At 44.1% G+C, this 20,269-nt stretch overlaps 1 protein-coding gene and 1 non-coding gene across 2 annotated transcripts in view; one reads left to right on the forward strand and one right to left on the reverse strand.

Annotated features, from left to right (window-relative positions):
- LOC126272744 (3-hydroxy-3-methylglutaryl-coenzyme A reductase) overlaps positions 1-20,269 on the forward strand; it is a 442,088-nt gene that overhangs the window by 58,773 nt on the left and 363,046 nt on the right. The gene's annotated exons all lie outside the window — the stretch shown is intronic.
- Trnas-cga (transfer RNA serine (anticodon CGA)) lies at positions 16,304-16,378 on the reverse strand. The gene has a single exon. It is a non-coding gene; the product is annotated as a tRNA-Ser (tRNA).

Raw genomic sequence — 20,269 nt, forward strand, 5'->3', positions numbered from 1 at the left:
CCCTGAAGCTACTCTGAGCCATGAACTCAATTTACCGTCAACTCTAACTGCTGCCTGACTATCTATGTAAAGATCTTTAATTGCTTGCAAAAGTTTGCCTCCTATTCCATAATCTCCTAGAACAGACAACAACTTCCTTCTAGAAACCCGGTCCTATGCCCTTTCTAGATCTATAAAGCATAGATACAATTCCCTGTTCCACTCGTATCACTTCTCCTTTATTTGCCGTAAGCTAAAGATCTGATCCTGACAACCTCTAAGAGGCCTAAACCCACACTGATTTTCATCCAATTTGTCCTCAACTAATACTCGCACTTTCCTTTCAACAATACCTGAGAAGATTTTACCCACAACGTTGATTAAGGAGATACCTCTGTAGTTGTTACAATCTTTTCTGTTTCCATGTTTAAAGATTGGTATGATTACTGCTTTCGTCCAGTCTGATGGAACTTGTCCCGACTCCCACGCCATTTCAATTATCTTGTGTAGCCATTTAAGACCTGACATTCCACTGTATTTGATGAGTTCCGACTTAATTTCAACTCTTAAAACAAAAAAAATTACACTCCTGGAAACACACATAAAGTGTTACTTTTCACTGAAACATTGATCGCACAAAAGTTAGTACACGAAAAAATATGCGTTTTGCGTGTCTAAACGCTAATCAGCCGAGATAAACACACGAAGTAAGCGTCACGTCGTGCTTTCCTCGCGCCGCATTATCATCCCCCTTCCTCTTCATACGACACCTACAGTAGGGCGTAGAGAAGCACCTGAGCAGTGTGTGGACTGTCGAGCGCCTTCCGAAAGCAAGAATGTGAGTGGGGCGTCACGCCGGATTCCACAGTCGTGGCGCGTGTGCATCGGGAACCCGCCGCTCCGGAATTCTGAGTACTGTGCTCTCCCGGCCTTGGACAGTCTGGTGCTCGTCGTCGGCACCTGCGTCGGTACATCCTCTGTACTCTGCATTCTGATGGATCCGTCCGATACCGAACAGCAGTTTTGGACTGAATTCAAGGCGCCCGTAACACTGCCTCGGGGAATTAAGGGTGAAATTTTGTTTACGAACGGTTGAAAAAGTTGCACTACTTGATTGATTGATTGGTTTTAACAGGAGAGCTAAAACATCTTAGGTCTAATTCGCCACTGCCCGCACCGAAACTAGGTTTATTGTGCGGTATCGCTCCTTGTATATCTAGTAAAGCCTACCAGTGCCCTTAAATAGTGCAAGGAGTCCCTCTACCAATTTATTGTTAGACACAATTTCTTCAGGTCTAGTTGTCCCGAAGATTCTGTATCTTTTCCTCTCCAATGCCATGCATTCAAAGATTAGGTGTGATGCAGTTTCTTCACCCTCATCACAGACCCTACATTTAGGGTCCTCTTCCATTATACCCATTGTGTGTAGGTGTTTTTTGAAGTACCCATGGCCGGTCATGAGTCCAGTCATGAGTTTGATCTCTTTCCTGTTCAATCGCAGGATTACAGAGCTTCTTTTAAAACATGGCTTGGGCTTCATTACCTTACCATGTTTCCAGTTCCGTAGTTCTAATTTGATCATAGCCTTAGTGATTGCCAAGACAGGTCCCGGGCAAATAAATGGAGTTGTTGCCCCCATCCTAGCCAATCTATCGGCTTGTTCGTTGCCACAGATCCCTGAGCGGCCTCTTTTGTTTGCTATACTGCAACTACGAACACTTAAAGTGGAAAGACCATATAGAAAATGTTGTGGGGAAGGCTAACCAAAGACTGTGTTTTATTTGCAGGACACTTACAAAATGTGACGGATCTACTGAGGAGACTGCTTACACTACGCTTGTCTACATCTACATACATACTCCGCAATCCACCATACGGTGTATGGCGGAGGATACCTCGTACCACAACTAGCATCTTCTCTCCCTGTTCCACTCCCAAACTGAACGAGGGAGTTCCACTCCCAAACAGAACGAGGGAAAAAGGACTGCCTATACGCCTCTGTAAAAGCTCGAATCTCTCTTATCTTATCTTTGTGGTCTTTCCGCGAGCCCGCATCTCGTGGTCGTGCGTTAGCGTTCTCGCTTCCCACGCCCGGGTTCCCGGGTTCGATTCCCGGCGGGGTCAGGGATTTTCTCTGCCTCGTGATGGCTGGGTGTTGTGTGATGTCCTTAGGTTAGTTAGATTTAAGTAGTTCTAAGTTCTAGGGGACTGATGACCATAGATGTTGAGTCCCATAGTGCTCAGAGCCATTTGAACCAATCTTTCCGCGAAATATAAGTTGGCGGCAGTAAAATTGTACTGCAGTCAGCCTCAAATGCTGGTTCTCTAAATTTCCTCAGTAGCGATTCCTCTTTTAGAATACTGCTGCGTGGTGTGGGATCCATACCAGATAGGACTGACGGAGTATATCGAAAAAGTTCAAAGAAAGGCAGCACGTTTTGTATTATCGCGAAATATGGGAGAGGGTCACAGAAATGATACAGGATTTGGGCTGGATATCATTAAACGAAAGGCGTTTTTCGTTGGGACGGAACCTGGAATCTTCTCACGAAATTCCAGTCATCAACTTTCTCCTCCGAATGCGAAAATATTTTGTTGACACCGACCTACATAGGGAGGAACGATCACTACCATAAAATAAGGGAAATCAGAGCTCGCACTGAAAGATACAGGTGTTCGTTCTTTCCGAGCTCTATACGGGATTGGAATAATAGAGGATTGTGAAGGTGGTTCAGTGAACCCTCAGCCAGTCACTTAAATGTGATTTGCAGACTATCCATGTAGACGTAGACGTAGATGGAGAGATTGTGGTCTGTATGGATTAATAACAGCGCTACAACATTTTAAAAGTAACATAAAATTTACGTTATTCCGCTATGTAACAATCGAAGTTTCATGTGTTTTTAAAATTAAAAAGCAATACACTGACGATGGTGATTACCGTTGAAACTGGTTTGGGGTAATAAACAAACTGGCTGCATTGAGGTGGACCCACAAACTTCATATTGCTTTTGCTCTATCCACGTGTCAATCAGGTAAAGCGCACAATGATTGATGAAAAAGCCTTTTATCAAACCCACTTCTTCTCTCTGAAGCATTTGTCTACTGTATGACATAACTCGAATGAATGCTCAAAATCTTACGAAACTTTTACCAATGAGACTAATTTATTGCGTACAGAAGTGAAAGATCTGTTTATTGCCTTCTTGTTATCGGCAAGTTCTTAATTTCTCCTGAATCTCAGCTGAATTAGTTACAGCTCTACCTTTCTTCAGCGTGCTTAACTGCCTACAGTTTTCCTGGAAATAAATAGTTTGGATTTCTAGTGAACAACGCACAATTCGCTGTTCCGTTCCGATCGATTATATGCAGCACCACGCGGTCAAGGGAGAGCAACTTTTGAATTAACATTTTAAAAGAAACACTCATTTTTCCTAAATTCACCCAGTTCTCTACCTTTTACAACTACACTTAGGATGACTTCCAGCTCTCCAGGACGGGTCGATATTAGTGACAGGAGTGCTAATTTTCATCTATAAATCTAGAACATTTTTTGCACACCTCACCAACATAGTACTATCGCCAGTACGTAATGTTACCCTTTACTTCAGTAAATTGTTCCTCAGCAGTCGCAACGTATGTGGCAAATGTGTACATGAAAACAAAGATGAGAACATTTGTGCATACATAGCAAGCGTCTGTTCAGAAACATCCGATCTGAGACACAAAATCGTTAACAAGCGTTCAACAGTTTTAAGGAACAGACAGATTCTATACGTGTACGATTTTCAGGCACGACCGGGTGTGGATGCATATTTGTCGGTAAATCAAACCCGTCAAAGCTCTACGTATAACGCTGCATGAAGAGCCTACAAGGTTGACTGGACCCTGCAAATCGGCGAACCGAAAACCATAGCACAAGTCCTCGCAGTGTTTCCAGTATATCTGTAAATACGAAAATTCAATCCCTTTTGCAAGTTGCGCAAGGGGGACCCGGAGGTAATAGAGAGACTCTAGGGATTAGAACAGATAAAAAGAACGAACCAGACTAGACTGACGAAGAAAGGGAGCAGATCTGGGACATATTGGAAACCAGCAAGGGAATTAATCACATTCTTCTCCGTCCAAGATGAGAGCAGCTTGAGTCACATAAAATACATACCAAGAATGATTCACTGCATAACAGTGCGAAAACGGTTCCGTCATGGCTTCAAAAAACTTATACAGTTTTAAAAATTTATTTTATGGGCCTCATTGTGGTTCTTTTGCGGCTGCTGGATATGAATGTTGAAGGTAGAAGTGAAGTAAATTTTCAGAGGTTCAGTGTGAACGACGCTCTGCGAACGAGTGAGTCCTGTGAACTATTACAACAACTGCTTATAAATTAGTGCTGAGTTAGAGCAATGCTTAAATCATAACGAAGTAACAAAGCGAACAGTTTGGATAGAGTTCTATTTAACTTCAATGAACGCCAAGAAACAGAATACAAAAAATGGCTCTGAGCACTATGGGACTCAACATCTGTGGTCATCAGTCCCCTAGAACTTAGAACTACTTAAACCTAACTAATCTAAGGACATCACACACATCCATGCCCGGGGCAGGATTCGAACCTGCGACCGTAGCGGTCGCGCGGTTCCAGACTGTAGCGCCTAGAACCGCTCGGCCACACCGGCTGGCTAAACAGAATACATGTAGATATAAAACGCTCTATAGACCTGTGTATTATTCTTATTTATTGCATCACTCATTTTGCGTGGCATTGATTTAATGATATCGGCTTAATCAACACGTTATCGGTAAGTTACTATGTTCTCTGAGAACCCAACGAACTATTATGGAGGTATTCGCCACTACTGCTTTTTGTAGCTGCCAACAATGTCAGGTCATGTGCTGGTAGATTCTTTACAGCTCGCTTTGGGATAAAGCCTATGTAGAATGTTACCACAGGGACGATGCGCTCAGACTTCTGTTTCCACATGACTTTAACATGTGCTAGATTGCAAGTCGTTGTGGGTGCAAGAAACTGTGTTTTGAGTGAGGAAGGTGACTTACTCATCTTTGTTGACCATTGTTAACTTAGGCTGCATCACCTGGTTTCAAGTAGTACCTTACTGATAAATGTAGTCAGTGAGAACTGCCTCTTGTAAATCACTTTCTCCTAGAAAACTGTCATCACATTAAATTGTTTGGTCCCATGTAGAGTACGATCTACATTAGCTTACAGTCTACGTAATTATAAAAGTTAATGACACGCCCAGCAGAAGAAGCTAGTACAAGAGCTGGCGCGCCACATGTAGTTGACCCTAAGCGGAATGTAGCAACGTTCACAAAATGTTCCCTAGTTCGACGGCGTTCGACACCGACTTGACGAGGTGAAGACTCTAGGATGGCATCACGTGACTCTTGAGGCAACATAGTCAGTCCTCTGTGAGCAGTTCCTCAAGCAGGCGACTCAGATAGATGTCAGAGAGAAAAAGCAGGAGTCAGTCTAGAAGGGCTAAGCTTTCACGGACTTCTGGACGGAGATGACCTCAGCGCGCTTTCACGCCCCAAGAAGAGGGCGTAGCATCTCGGTGAAAGAAAACTAATGTCTACCGTAAGACGCGGTTCGTATGGTAGGTACTACGTTGCGTCTTACGACTATATAGGCCCCACAGCTGGAGGGTGCCCAGTGGCGACAAGCTCTGTGACATCCTCGACTTCAGCTTTCGCTGTCATACGAGAACGTAGGAGACTTTCTTCTACGAGCTCGATATGATGCCGTCAGTGGCATCTTGTATCGCGTGTGGTCCGTTTTGAGTATGACCAGTTGGTGGTCACCTTAGATAGGTGGCACTTTGTGTTGACGCTGCACGAATGTCTTGCTAACCTTCCACGCTGATATGCCATGAGCCGGACAAGTGGAGTATTCTATGATTCAGTGCTCGTGGGGAGAACCCGAGCGATTTAACGGAATGTTTAAGAAGCTGGACTCGTATTCAGAAGGACAAGTTACAAATATCCGTTCGGCTAAACTGGTTTAATTACTGAGTCGTCCCTTTAGACAAGAAGAGAATAGAAGCTTTCGAAATGTGGTGCTACAGAAGAATGCTGAAGATTAGATGGGTAGATCACATAACTAATGAGGAGGTATTGAATAGAATTGGGGAGAAGAGGAGTTTGTGGCACAACTTGACAAGAAGAAGGGGCCAGTTGGTCGGACATGTTCTGAGGCATCAAGGGATCACAAATTTAGCATTGGAGGGCAGCGTGGAGGGTAAAAATCGTAGTGGGAGACCAAGAGATGAATACACTAAGCAGATTCAGAAGGATGTAGGTTGCAGTAGGTACTGGGAGATGAAGAAGCTTGCACAGGACAGAGTAGCATGGAGAGCTGCATCAAACCAGTCTCAGGACTGAAGACGACAACAACAACAACACTTTAATATTCTTCAGGCAAATCTACTTCTACATCTAACTTCATATTCTGCAAATCAGCAGATCACTGTGAAGTACTTGGCAGAGTGTACGTCATGCCAGGGTTTTTTCTCGTTCCAGTCGCGTATGGGGCGCGGGAAGTGTGACAGCTTAGATGCCTCTGCGCATGCTGAAATTAGTCTCATTTCTGTCTTCACGCCCGCTACGGCAGTAATAAGCAGGGAACTGAACAGTGTATCTCGATTCTTCGCTTATTACCGGTTCTTGAAATTTTGTAAATAGTTTTTTTGCAGGATAATTTGAGTCTGTCTTCAAGAGTCTACCATTTCATGATTTTTCGTCGTTTCCGTAACGTCAACAAACCTGTGACAATTCGTGCTAACCTTTTTTTCATACGTTCAATATCCGTTGTTAGTCCTGCCTGGTACTGATGGCATTGTTTTTTAAAATATTTTATTAATAGTAAAGGTACAGTCTTTCAACATAATGCGGACATATTCAAACCAAGTAGCATACAAAAATTTCCTTTATTAATGGCATATTATTTAAGTTTCATGTTCGTTTATCGCAGTAATTAGTATTTCTTCGTGTTGTTTGAGGCCTGACTGACGGAATAGTGGAGGTGCGGCGAACACACTGCAAGGCTGTGACCAAAGCCTCCTGCTTATACCAGTCTAAAAAGAAACTGCGCAGGCGTGAACGCGCCAAATTCGGTGACCAGTAGCGCAGATCCTGATCGGTGGCGAGAGAGACAGCTACGCCATATATCGGACGACGGACCAAGAGGTTCATAGCACGCTTGAAGGCTGTCACTCATACTGTGCGCTCGGCCGCCCCAGCGCCCTCTATCGGTAGCCTTCCGCCAACATATGGAACCTCGCTGGCGTGTGACCACCCTCCCCGTTGTCATCCGAATTTCTGTGTCGCCAACGATGCGTCATCCAGTGTACGACCAATAGTTCCTCTTTGTAGTCGCTGGATCCCATGTTGCGCTAAGTTGGTATCCTTGTGTCGCTGCTGAGCAGATCTATCGAGCTTCGAATTCTCATTAAAAAAAAAATGGTTCAAATGGCTCTGAGCGCTATGGGGCTCAACTGCTGAAGTCATATGTCCCCTAGAACTTAGAACTACTTAAACCTAACTAACCTAAGGACATCACACACGTCCATGCCCGAGGCAGAATTCGAATCTGCGACCGTAGGGTCGCGCGGTTCCAGACTGTAGCGCCTAGAACCGCTTGGCCACTCCGGCCGGCGAATTCTCATCGCTTCTTTAATAAAGATGTCCCAGTACCAAGATGTAGATTGGAGAATTTTGGTACTTTTGTAGTCCATAGTGTGCCCCGTACTAAGACAATACTCGGCCACTGCAGGTTTCTCTGGCCGTTTCAGACGTGTGTGTCGTCGACGTTCGACGCATCTGTCCTTTACAGTGCGACAAGGTTGTCTAGTGTACGGCGGCCCACAGATACAGCGAATCTTAAAGACATCAGGCCTTCTTAAACCAATAGTTCTTTTCACTGGGCTTAAAAGAGTTCTGAGTTTTATTGGCGGACGAAAGACGCACTGGACTAGTAATCATCCTTTTAAACACTGATCCCATGACCAAAATACAATGAAGAACTTTAGAGCTTTTCAAGAACAGCTTGATTTCTAAGGTTGTGGCCAAGAGATTTCATACGCAGGCACGTGTTCCGCCCAGACTACAGGGAGCGCCTAAGATTCATAAGGATACCGAAACTTAATAATACTGGGGCGCCAGCATACAATTCGCCGTTCGTAAACCAGATGATTTCGTCCGTCGGCTCAAGAACTTGCTACTTGTACCGTTAGATATTCTCGTTAGTTTCTATGTGGTCTCACTCATTGACGAGAAGCTGGAAGGGGAACTGGTTGATATGTGTAAGCCCGCACTCACCTCGACTTATTTTTCATTCAGTCCCCAGTACTTTGAACAGATTGACATTGTCACAATGGGTTGACGCTTGTCACCCATTATGGCGAATCTTTTGTAGAAGATTTCGAGGAAACAGCACTCCATTCAGCGGAGTTGAAGCCTACATGCTTGTGGCGATATATGGATAACATCTTCGTAATCTGGCCCCAAAGCACTGTATCACTGGGTCCATTTTTGCAACGCCTAAATTCTCTTCATTCGAACATCAAGTTTATGATGGAGACGTAGAAAAACGGTGAACTACCGTTTCGAGAATTTTTTTTGCTTTGGAGAAAAGAGGGTGGTACCTTGGATCACGCTGTGTACCGTAAATCTGTACACATCGGCTTATATTTACAGGCCATCAGCTGCCACTATCTTGCACAACGAAGTGGTCTGTTTAGGACGGTAGTCCACAGAGCAAGAGCCATATCTGATTCAGACAGCTTATCCGATGAGCTACGCCACCTCCAGACCGTATTTTTACAGATCGGTGTTCCAAACGGGAGAATCGCCATGCCTCATGGGCGGAAGACAAAGTGAAGAGCTGGAGGAAAGGGAAGAACAAAGACGAATGGTCGTCTTGAAACTTAATGGCAGATTAAAACTGTGTGCTGGACCGATACTCGAACTCGGGACCTTCGCCATTCGCGGGCAAGTTCTCTACCATCTGAGCTACCCAAGCACGACTCACGCCCCGTCCTCATAGCTTTACTTCTGCCAGTATCTCGTCTCCTATCTTCCAAACTTCACAGAAGCCCTGCGAACCTAGCAGAACTAGCACTCCTGGAAGAAAGGATATTGCGGAGACATGGCTTAGCCACAGCCTTGGGGATGTTTCAAGAATGAGATTTTCACTCTGCAGCAATGGTAGAGCACTTGCCTGCGAAAGGCAAAAGTCCCGAGTTCGAGTCTCGGTCCTGCACACAGTTTCAATCTGCCAGGAAGTTTCATATCAGCGCACACTCCACTCCGCTGCAGAGTGAAAATCTCATTCTGGAATGGCCGTCTTGCCATCCATAGGCGGTGTTTCTTCGAAAATAGGAAGATCACTGAAGAAATAGAAAGTTCAATGTGGCATCCGTCCGCCAACAAAACTCAGAGCTCTTTTAGGCTCAGTGAAAGGCAGCCTTAGTTTAAGAATGGCTGGTGTCTGTAAGAGTCTATAGCTGCGGGCTGTCATACACTGGACATAACGTGTCCCACCATGGAAGTCAGATGCGTCGAACAACGACGACACACACGTCTGAATCAGCCAGAGAAATCTGCAGCGACCGAGCATTGTCACGGTATGGGACACAGTATGGACTACAAAAGAGCTAAAATTCTGTCGTCGGCGTCTTCGCACTGGGACGAAGCGGTGGAGATACACAGCTCGACAAATCTGCTGAACAGCGACAATGGATAACAACTTAGCGTAGCATGCGATCCGTCGCTGCTACGTTAAAATCACAGTGATCACAAAGAGGATTTATTGGGCGTACAAGGGATGACGCTTCGGCAGCAACATACGTATTCGGATGGCAACGGCAGAATGGGCACATGCCAACGCAGTCCCGTGTATCGGCACGCGGCTCCTGACAGAAGGCGCTGAGGCGGCTGACGGCAGCGCACAGTATGACTGACAGCCTTTGCGCGTGACCCGAAGCTCTTGGTTCATCGTCCGACATGATTGTGGCGTAGCTGTCTCGCTACGGATCGGAATATCTGCGCTACTGCTCACTGAATTCGGTGCGTTCACGCCTGCGTAGTTCCGTTTTAGACTGACATAAATAAGAGGCTTCGGTCACAGCCCATCATTGAGTTCGTCGCACCTGAAGGTGTTGGTCAGTAGCGCCGATGAAATATTGTGGGAATTTCATGACGGCATCCGACGTCTCGCCTCAGAACCGTATCTACAGCATTCTATTCTTTTATATGCCAAAACTATAGTATGATCACTACCAGCAGTTTGATCGCCTTCTTCTTCTCCTTGTTATTATAGTTATCTTGGCCGCCTCACTGCCCTGCTCTCTTCGTTCCATCAATAAATTATGTAAAAATCATAAAGTTACTTCTGTTAAAAAACACATGGACTTTCTTGGTCTTTCGCGTTCAGATCAAAGAATGTTTCGTTCCTCAAGGAAAATACACTGAAGAGCCAAAGAAACTGTGACACGAACCTAATATCATGTAGAGCCACGCGAGCGCGCATAAGTGCCACAACACGACGTGGCATGGACTCGACTAATGTCTGGAGTGGTTCTGGAAGGAACTGACGCCATGAATCCTGCAGGGCTGTCCATAAATCCGTAAGACTATGAGGGACTGGAGATCTCCTCTGAACAGCACGTTGCAAGGCATCCCAGATATGGTCAATAATGTTCATGTCTGAGATGTTTGGTGGCGAACAGAAACTCAGAGGAGTGTTCTTGGAGCCAATGCGTAGCAAGTCTGGACGTCTGGGGTGTCGCATTGTCCTGTTGAATTGCCCAAGTCCGTCGGAATCCACAGTAGACTTGAATGCACGCGGGTGATCAGGCAGGACGCTTACGTACGTGTCACCTGTCAGAGTCTTATCTAGACGTATCAGAGGTCCCATATCACTCCAACCGCATACTCACCACAGCATTACAGAGCCCTTACCAGCTTGAACAATCTTCTGCTGACATGTAGGGCCCAAGGGTTCATGAGGTTGTCTCCATACCCTTACACGTCCATCCACCCGATACAATTTGAAACGAGACTCGTCCGACCAATCAACATGTTTCCAGTCATCAACAGTCCAGTGTCGGTGTTGACGGGCTCAGGCGAGGCGTAAAACGTTTTATAGTGTAGTCATGAAGGCTACACGAGTGGGTCTTCGGCTCCGAAAGCCCATATCGCTGATGTTTCGTTGAATGGTTCGCACGCTGATACTTGTTCATGCCCCAGCACTGAAATCTGCAGGAATTTGGGAAAGCGTTGCACTTGTCACGTTGAAAAATTCTCTTCAGCCGTCGTTGGTCCCGTTCTTGCAGGATTTTTTCCGGCCGCAGCGATGTCGGAGATCTGATGTTTTCCCGAATTCCTGATATTCACGGTATACTCGTGAAATGGTCACATGGGAAAATCCCCACTTCATCGCTGCCTCGGAAATGATGTATCTCATCGATCGTGCGCCAACTATAACGCGAAGTTCACAGTCAGTTAAATCTTAATAACATGCCACTGAAGCAGCAGTAACCGATCTAACAACTGCGCCAGACACTTGTCTTATAGAGGCGTTGCAGACTGCAGCGCCGTATTTTGCCTATTTACGCATCTCTGTATTTGAATACGCATGTCTATACCAGTTTCTTCGGCGCTTCAGTGTACATCTTCCATTCAATTACAAGTTGTTAAAATATTACATGTGTAATGGAAAAGTTTATTGCTGGTCTCTCTTTTCGTGCAGACAGCATTTAACAATAAAAATGAGAACGAAAATATCATTGAAGTAGAAATCATAAGAGAGTACAAGTGCTAAATGAAATGCTTGCTTCCGGTAACTTTATCACTTTTAGCAGCTTGCCAAAGCTGTACGAGTGTTTGGCATTTGTCGTGACTTTCCATTGTTCGCTTTCGGTGCATGTTAAATAGTCTTAGTACGTTGTTGCTTGACTATGTGCAGGGTGGGACAAGTAAAAATGACCCGAAGAACAGGCCCAGGTGGACTATTCGTCGGTATGATCGACGTGATATGCCGATCTCTTGCGACAGGCGTTGGGTTGATTTGGTAGGACTCTGGATAATTTTCTGGTGAAGTGTGGACACGTTATCGTGTGTGCGGACACGTTTCGGAATGTTTTCTGACTTGTTTAAAACATATCCTTTCTGACGTAATTTTCGGAATAGGCGTTGCATGGCACTTTCTGCTGTCACTTTAACACCATTAAACTTATCAGCAAACAGCTGACCACACATTTCCACGACAAGTTGTCACTTAACTTTCCACAGCGAACACCCACTGCTCCACCGTAAGTACCATCGTCCCCTCTCCACTGCTGCACTCACACTGACACTGACGCACTATCCTCTGAACCGGTGTGATCACGTGGCTGACGTACATGTGGAGTGCGCATCACAGGGTTGAGGCTATATGCATACATTCACGTCCGATCGTATCAATTCATCTTGGCCACTTTTATTTGCCCCACCCTGTATTGTACATGTTGCAGTAAGCACAAATATCCAGAGTGTAGCGTTAGTCTTTTTCTTGACTATCCGAGCCCTTCTGACCTTATGAACTGTGTTACATGTACATTTGCAGATCACTGCCAGTTGCTGACGGAGGAAATTTCACGCATCACCTGTGTGTCCACGGGTTAATCCGTGGATCAGTTTATCTGACTAAGGTGTATTTTGCTGAATTTTTCATTTGTCGGGAATTTGCCACTGATAATTATGTGCCATTTAGATATCACGGCCGATATAAGGTTAATTCTGTGTACATTCTGTCAGAGGTGTTCCATTTCGATCGTGGGTATTTTTCTTCGCTTCAATTACGGTGGGCTGTTGCTGCCAAGACATTGTAAATGCCCCCATTGATAAGTAATTTCGGTCCGTCCGCCTTGCGATTAATATGACTGAACTCATGGTAATATTGTCTGATGTGCCGATGTAAGATGTTAATTTCAGCCAGGTTTTATCGGTAACATGGTACTTCCCGCGTTATGTTCGAGTGCTCAAGTTTTGATGGGACACTCAACTGTTTTGTAAGCAGTTTCCTTTGCTGACTTAGTGCATTTTCCCAGTGTTCGTTGCCTCCAACTGGACCTACGTAGTCATTCCATTTCACATCCACACAGTTTGTTATACCTGGGTATTGCATGAGTTGACTGATTCAGATGATCAGTCTTATGGTTATATGATCATCTTTTTTTTCTTTTTGTGAAGTGCATAATATTACACATCTGAGCATTGAAAACGATCTATCAGTCCTCGCAACTCTCTGAATTCTTATCAAGATTTGATTAAATATTTAGGCAGCTTTTTTTCAGAAGTAGTTTTGTGTAGATACGTGTATTACCTGTGAATAGTCTGAGGTTGCTATTAATATTGTATGCTAGATCGTCAACACACATCATAAACAATAAGTGTCCTAACCCAGTCTCAAATTTTGTTTGCTACCCCATACAATCGTGTATTTTTAAATAAATGTGGGTATGATGCTGTGTGAAATGCTTTTCGGAAGTCACGAAATACTGCACTTGCCTGATTACTTTGATCCGTAGTTTTCAGGGTATCATGTGGGATAAGCACAATATGGGTTTCTTATGATCGATGTTTTCGGTATCCATGCTGGTTGGTATGGAGGAGATGATTCTTTTCGAGATACCTTATTATGTTTGCATATGTTCTAGGAGTCTACGACAGATGGACGTTAATTAGATTTGACGGTATTTTTATGGATCACTTCTGTTACCCATCTTATCGATGGTTATGACCTGCGCTGTTATGATATGACGAACTGATTACTCCAACGATGTCAAATTTGACACCCCTCTGTGTTCAATAAGAACTCGTACTGTCTCCCTAATGTCCTGTCTACGACGAACCTGCCTCCTCTGGCAGTCTTATCCATTAGGAAACATTTTCCTGGATTACTGTAAAATATTTATTTTGCCACAAACCGTCTTTCGGCTTCTTCGAAATGTAGATACATTCAAGCACAGATTACCTTGTGGACACGCAGTAGGTAAGCGGAATTTCCTCCGTCAGCAATTGGCAGTAATCAACAGGACAACCCCTGAAAATGTAGATGTAACTGAGTTGACATGACCGGAAAGCCTCGGATGACCAAGAACAAAGAATAACGCTGCAATATTAATACGTGCAAATACTGCACATATATGTTCTAACCAATGAGCAGCAACTTCCTCTATTTATCTTATACTGAAAACGAACATTGGAAAATCGCGACATATGCCAAATATACGGGAAGCTTTGGCAACTTGATAACAATAATGACCACGCCGTAAGTACAAGGTGAAGATGACCTGAAACTTTTCCATGCGTCGAATAGCAAAACATTTTTTGTATGTTGCGTGACGTGAATAAGTCTGTATATTGTTGGAAAATTGTACAGTTACTATTTAATAAATTAATTTTTTATAGAAAAGAAAAATTGTCTAGGAAGCCGAAAACTGGCTCGTAATGAAATAAATGATGTTTTTAGTATTTCATCCATCCTCAGTAACTATAGTAGTATATAACGAAATAATAAGCAATCAGTTGCATAAAAGAAATTTAATTTCTTTACTGGTTTTGGGCACTTAGTGCCCCTGTTCAGAAGGTTATACCTGATGCATACAGCAAAATGCTATGGTCCTAAAAAATATACAGCAGCAATAATGTGATAGGTGTAACCTTGCCCGAAACCGCCGAAGAAATTAAATTTATTTTATGCAATTAGTTGTTTATTATTTCGTTATTACATTTATATTTATGGGTCATTCCGTCACATCTTGGTAGCATAATTTCATAGTTAAGATTGAAAAACAAACAAATTGCTTTTTTGTTCTGCCAATACATATTTCGAACAGGTTTTCTGCTTACTAGGCCATCGTCAGGGAACAACTGAATAGCGGTCACAAGAGAAACTCGCATCTAGGAACCCAAACATTAGAAACGAAGATACTATCAACATACACATGATCTTTGGTCATGACTCTAGGTGAGAAATGTCAAACTTATCACTTGTCACTCATATTATGCATCGGTCATGTTAAACTACATTTACCGAATTGCGTAGTATCAAACTCAGTACATAACAAAGCACGTGAAATGTCAGAATCTAACACTAAAGATTGTAAGGAAAAACAAACTGAGATATAATAACTCTTCTGTTCTCTTATCAGAATGTGGATCATTGGGCCTGAGGTTTGGGAGTGTGTCACTGGTTGATTAGATCATGTGACTCTAAGAGTCGCGACCTGCTCGGCTGTAAATGGTCATTTAGAATCAAGTGGGAATTTTGAGCTAAATGCTTATTTACCTCAGGTGCTTCTAGTAGGCGAAAGTGTTTCGCTTTTAATATTATTGCAACACCGAAAGTTAGAGATTTCACCCAGATTTGATGCGACAACTCAACCGAGAATGGTTTATACCAGGATGAGCTCGCGAGTAACATTGGTCTCGTAATAGACGATATCATGAAGAGCTTTTATGTTCCTCAGGAACCTACTGAACTGGCTCATGATTGCTGAGATCTGCTTATATGAAGTAGCGTGTTTCATCGCAAACCACGCTGTAGCAACTACTGAAGAGCCCAGTCGCCTTCCACGAACACTGTTTGTGTTATCTGGGTTCGTGAATTCATTCCGCACAAGTGGCAGCTGACCGGAAATCCGGTGACAAATTCGAGCTAAGGAAGTCACTTTTGTAGGCTGCTAGAAGGTGGAGAAAACGCTCGCCGCAAAGATACTGTGGATGGCGTGACAGGGTAGCTGATATGTTAATCACTGCGGAAACGACACGCGTCGTTTAAAACGATTCAACCAGCTTCTGTGGGATGCACCTTTACTTACGTCTGAGAGCCAGTGTCATTAATTTTTCTGCGCAGCTGTAGGAGGTCCGCTTCAGCGCTTGCGCCCTTCTTCATATGATACAGAGATATGTTTCTACAGTTCACTTGCACCTGTTTCCGTAGACTGTTTTTGTTTATCAGAGGACTGTAACCACGAAGTACTTTTAATCCTAATATTGAGTTCTAGCTCGTGAATTTCTGATAACTGCCTCTTCACTGTTAAAACAAACACAAATTTTACATCTGAGCCTATGCACTGTTCAGAATATGTAGTCTGCGTAAGAATTCCAGAGTAAAAATCACTGTAATTATCAGCGCTATTTGATCATTGTAGGTATTGGTTGTCCGGCCATTTGCTTGCTCCATATCTACATACGGCTTCCACAAGCCACCATGCGGAGTTACAATGAAATGAATTGTCCTGTCAACAATCACTCACGTGTGCCGGGCCGAGACTTGAACTCGGGACCTTTGCCTTTCGCGGGCAAGTGCTCTACCGACTGAGCTACCCAAGCACGACTCACGCCCCGTCCTCACAGCTTTACTTCTGCCAGTATCTCGTCTCCTACCTTCCAAACTTCACAGAAGCTCTTCTGCGAACCTTGCAGAACTTGCACTCCTGAAAGAAAGGATATAGCGGAGGCAAAGGTCCCGAGTTCGAGTCTCGGTCGGGCACACAGTTTTAATCTGCCAGTAAGTTTCATATCAGCGCACACTCCGCTGCAGAGTGAAAATCTCATTCTGGAAACATCCCCCAGGCTGTGGCTAAGCCATGTCTCCGCTATATCCTTTCTTTCAGGAGTGCTAGTTCTGCAAGTTTCGCAGGAGAGCTTCTGTAAAATTTGGAAGGTAGGAGACGAGATACTGGCAGAAGTAAAGCTGTGAGTACCGGGCGTGAGTCGTGCTTCGGTAGCTCAGATGGTAGAGCACTTGCCCGCGGAAGGCAAAGGTCCCGAGTTCGAGTCTCGGTCGGGCACACAGTTTTAATCTGCCAGGAAGCTTCATGGTATCTGTTCTTTCGGACATTTCAATGAAGTGAATACCCACTAGATGCATACAGGCGTCGATATAAGTCAACGCGAACAGTTGAAAATGTGTGCCTCGACCGGGACTCGGACCTGGGATCTTGGCGAAGGGTGCCCTATACAACTGTTGGTCATTTCCTTTCCTGTTCTACTTGCGAATGGAACGTGGGAAAAGTGACTGTCTATGTACTTTCGTACGAGCCTGGATTGACCTAATCTTCGCGGCCTTTATGCAAAATGTATGTTGGTTACAGTAGAATCATTGTACAGTCACAAATGCTGGTTCTCTCAACTTTCTCAATAGTGCTTTGCGAAACGAAAGTCCTCTTCTCTCCCGATTCTTACTTAAGTTCATAGAATTTCAATAATACTCGCTTGTTGATCGAACCTACTGGTAAGAAATCTAGCAGCACGCCTCTGAATTGGATCTGTTTCTTCTTTTAATTCGGTCTCTTAAGGATTCCAAACACTCGAGAAGTGGTCAAGAACGTTTCGCACCACCTGGACTACCTAGAATGCTTTGATCGCAGGCTTTCCTGGAATTCTGCCAATAAACTGAACTCGACCTTTTGCCTTCCTTACAACATACCTTGCGTGCTCGTTGCATTTCATGTCGCTGCTTTGCGGCAGTACGCCTAGGTATTTAATAGACGAGAGTGTGTCGACCAACGCACCAAAAATACAGGATTCGGACAATAGTTGATTGTTTTTCCTATTGATCTGCATTAACTTCGATTTTTCCACATTCAGAGCCAGCTGCATTCCACCAAATAGAAATTCTGCCCGAGTCATCCTGCATAACGCTACAGTCTCAAAGACGACACGTTTCCAGTATACTACAGCGTCATAAATCAACTGTCGCAGATCGCTGCTCACCCAGTCCCCGACAAGAGCGCTCCTACGACAGTTCCCTGGAGCTCTACACAGACGATGCGTGTGTCTACACAGCCTTATAATCCAGTGACGTTAGCTTGGGACGTTTCACGCTGCATCTGTTGGCGATTCTTCTTTGATTTCCTTAGTTCTCACTCCAAAATATTCTTTTCTTGTTACTTCCAATGTCGAACTGTTGTGAATCTGACATTGGTGCCGCTTTGAGTTTAATGTTACAGTGGCAGCGACAGATATGAAGATGATTCTAATTCTTTTACTCAAACGACTTGAGTTTCTCCTTGTCCATAACACAGTTTCTTTCGAGAGAAAGTGACGTAGCTGTCAGATTCGAATTTTCCCAGACTGTTACCTGAATTACAGCAGGCCTTTATGCTCTAAGCTTTCACAGTTGTTAGGACTTCCGTAGCCTTCTAAATATACGACCTTCACTCAAAGTGAAGTGGTTTTCGTCTTCTGTATCTTCCTGGTGACGCAACCACTAGCTGTAATGTGCGGGACGATTATTTCTTACATTCCATTTTGGAGAGTACACTCTGTTCGGATTGTCGGAATTAACGGAATTAACCCATCACTTTTGTCAGCATGTACGTTTGACGAATTATCGCATGAAACTAAACAGGTAGGTGGAGTGTTAAGCGACCATAATTAATGTAGAATGCTTTTCGATCTGTGGTATGTTTCATCGACCTCTGTAAAAACAAGTAGACAGACTACCATGTGCCTTCAGATTGCGTCGCTCTTAACTGTTGAACAGGAATTACGTGTTTCCTAAGAGAAAACAGAAAAGAATTTCTTCATAATGAATGTTTTCGAGTGTAACTTAGCACGAGCACTCACTATGAAAAGTCAGCCGCTCACTATTCCTCTGAACGAAGTGTTCCTTTTTCATATACAGAGGGGTCCAAAAAAATGTATCCTGTGTTTAAAAGTCCATAACTGGCAAACTAACTGACAGAGTTATCTCATCTTTGGTAGTGTAATAGTTTGTAGTTCCGGCAATCGCCACACAAGTGTTGTATTACGTTGATTTGTTTTGTCAGATGACTGTTGCCAGAAAGTCAGTGTTTTTTTCTCAGTTGCACCTAGTTACTCGAGTAAACTTGGCTGGAGCAAGGTTTACATTCGATGAAAGGAAGTCAGTTTTGAAGTGGTATTTTAAGTACGAAAACATTAATGAGGTTCAACGGCAATGGCGAAATGAGTATCAAACAGAGCCACCGACACGACGCCGGCCGATGTGGCCGTGCGGTTCTAGGAGCTTCAGACTGGAACCGCATGACCGCTACGGTAGCAGGTTAGAATCCTGCCCCGGGCATGGATGTGTGTGATGTCCTTAGGTTAGTTAGGTTTAATTAGTTCTGAGTTCTAGTGAACTGATGACCACAGATATTAAGTCCCATAGTGCTCAGAGCCATTTGAACCACCGACACGTTTAACGATTCGTCGCATTCGAGACAAATTTGAAGGCGAAGGCTGTGTTAAAGATGTACACAAACAACGATCTGGACGACCTGTAACAGTAACAACTCCAGCTAATCCCCGCCGTTTGTTACAACAATTCATTCGCTCGCCACAGAAGTCTGTGAGACAGTGTGACCGTGAACTGGAGTGAGTCGCTCAAGTGTTCGGCGAATTTTGAAGACAGCAAAGTGCAAGTGCTACATCCCACGATTGTAATGAACGAGGACGACCCATATCGTAGAATGGACTACTGCGAGTGGTTTACTAGCATGGTGCGTAACGATGAAGAGTTTGCAGAAATGATTGTGTGGTCTGATGAGGCACAGTTCAAAATCAGTGGTACAGTAAATCGCCACAATTGCATCTACTAGGCCGCCGAAAATCCTAACGCCCATGTGGACAAAGCCGTGAATTTGCCAGGAGTAAATGTGTGGTGTGGGTTGTCTTACTGGGGCTTCATTGGGCCATTCTTCTTTGACGGCACAGTTACCGGTGAGTTGTATCTTCAGAAGCTTCAGACATCCATTTTACCTGCAATCCGAGACTTGTATGGAGATGAAAGAGTTTAATTTCAAAAATATGGTGCCCCAGCCCACTACCAAAATCGTGTTAGGGCGTATCTCGACGAAAATCTACCAGGAAGTTGGATAGGCCGTAGAGGTGCTGTGGAGTATCTACCACCACGTTCCCCAGACCTAACTCCTCTCGACTTTTACCTGTGGGGAACACTAAAGGACGTCGTTTATCGACAAAAGCCACGCACATTGGATGAATTTCGAGAATCCATCGTACATTCAAGTGCAAATATCCATGTGAACACGTTGCAGTCAATAGTTCGCTCTGCAGTTCGACGGCATCGTTTGTGTGTGGATGTTAATGGTGACCATTTCGAACACCTACAGTGATATCTTTAAGTTGGACCTTAAGTTACACTTCCACCAAAAATGAGACAACTCCGTCAATTAGTTTGCAAGTTATGGACTTTCAACAGTGGATACATTTTTTTGGAACCGTCTTTATAATGACA

The sequence above is a fragment of the Schistocerca gregaria genome, chromosome 5, assembly GCF_023897955.1.
Source record: "Schistocerca gregaria isolate iqSchGreg1 chromosome 5, iqSchGreg1.2, whole genome shotgun sequence".
Taxonomy (NCBI): Eukaryota; Metazoa; Arthropoda; class Insecta; order Orthoptera; family Acrididae; genus Schistocerca; species Schistocerca gregaria.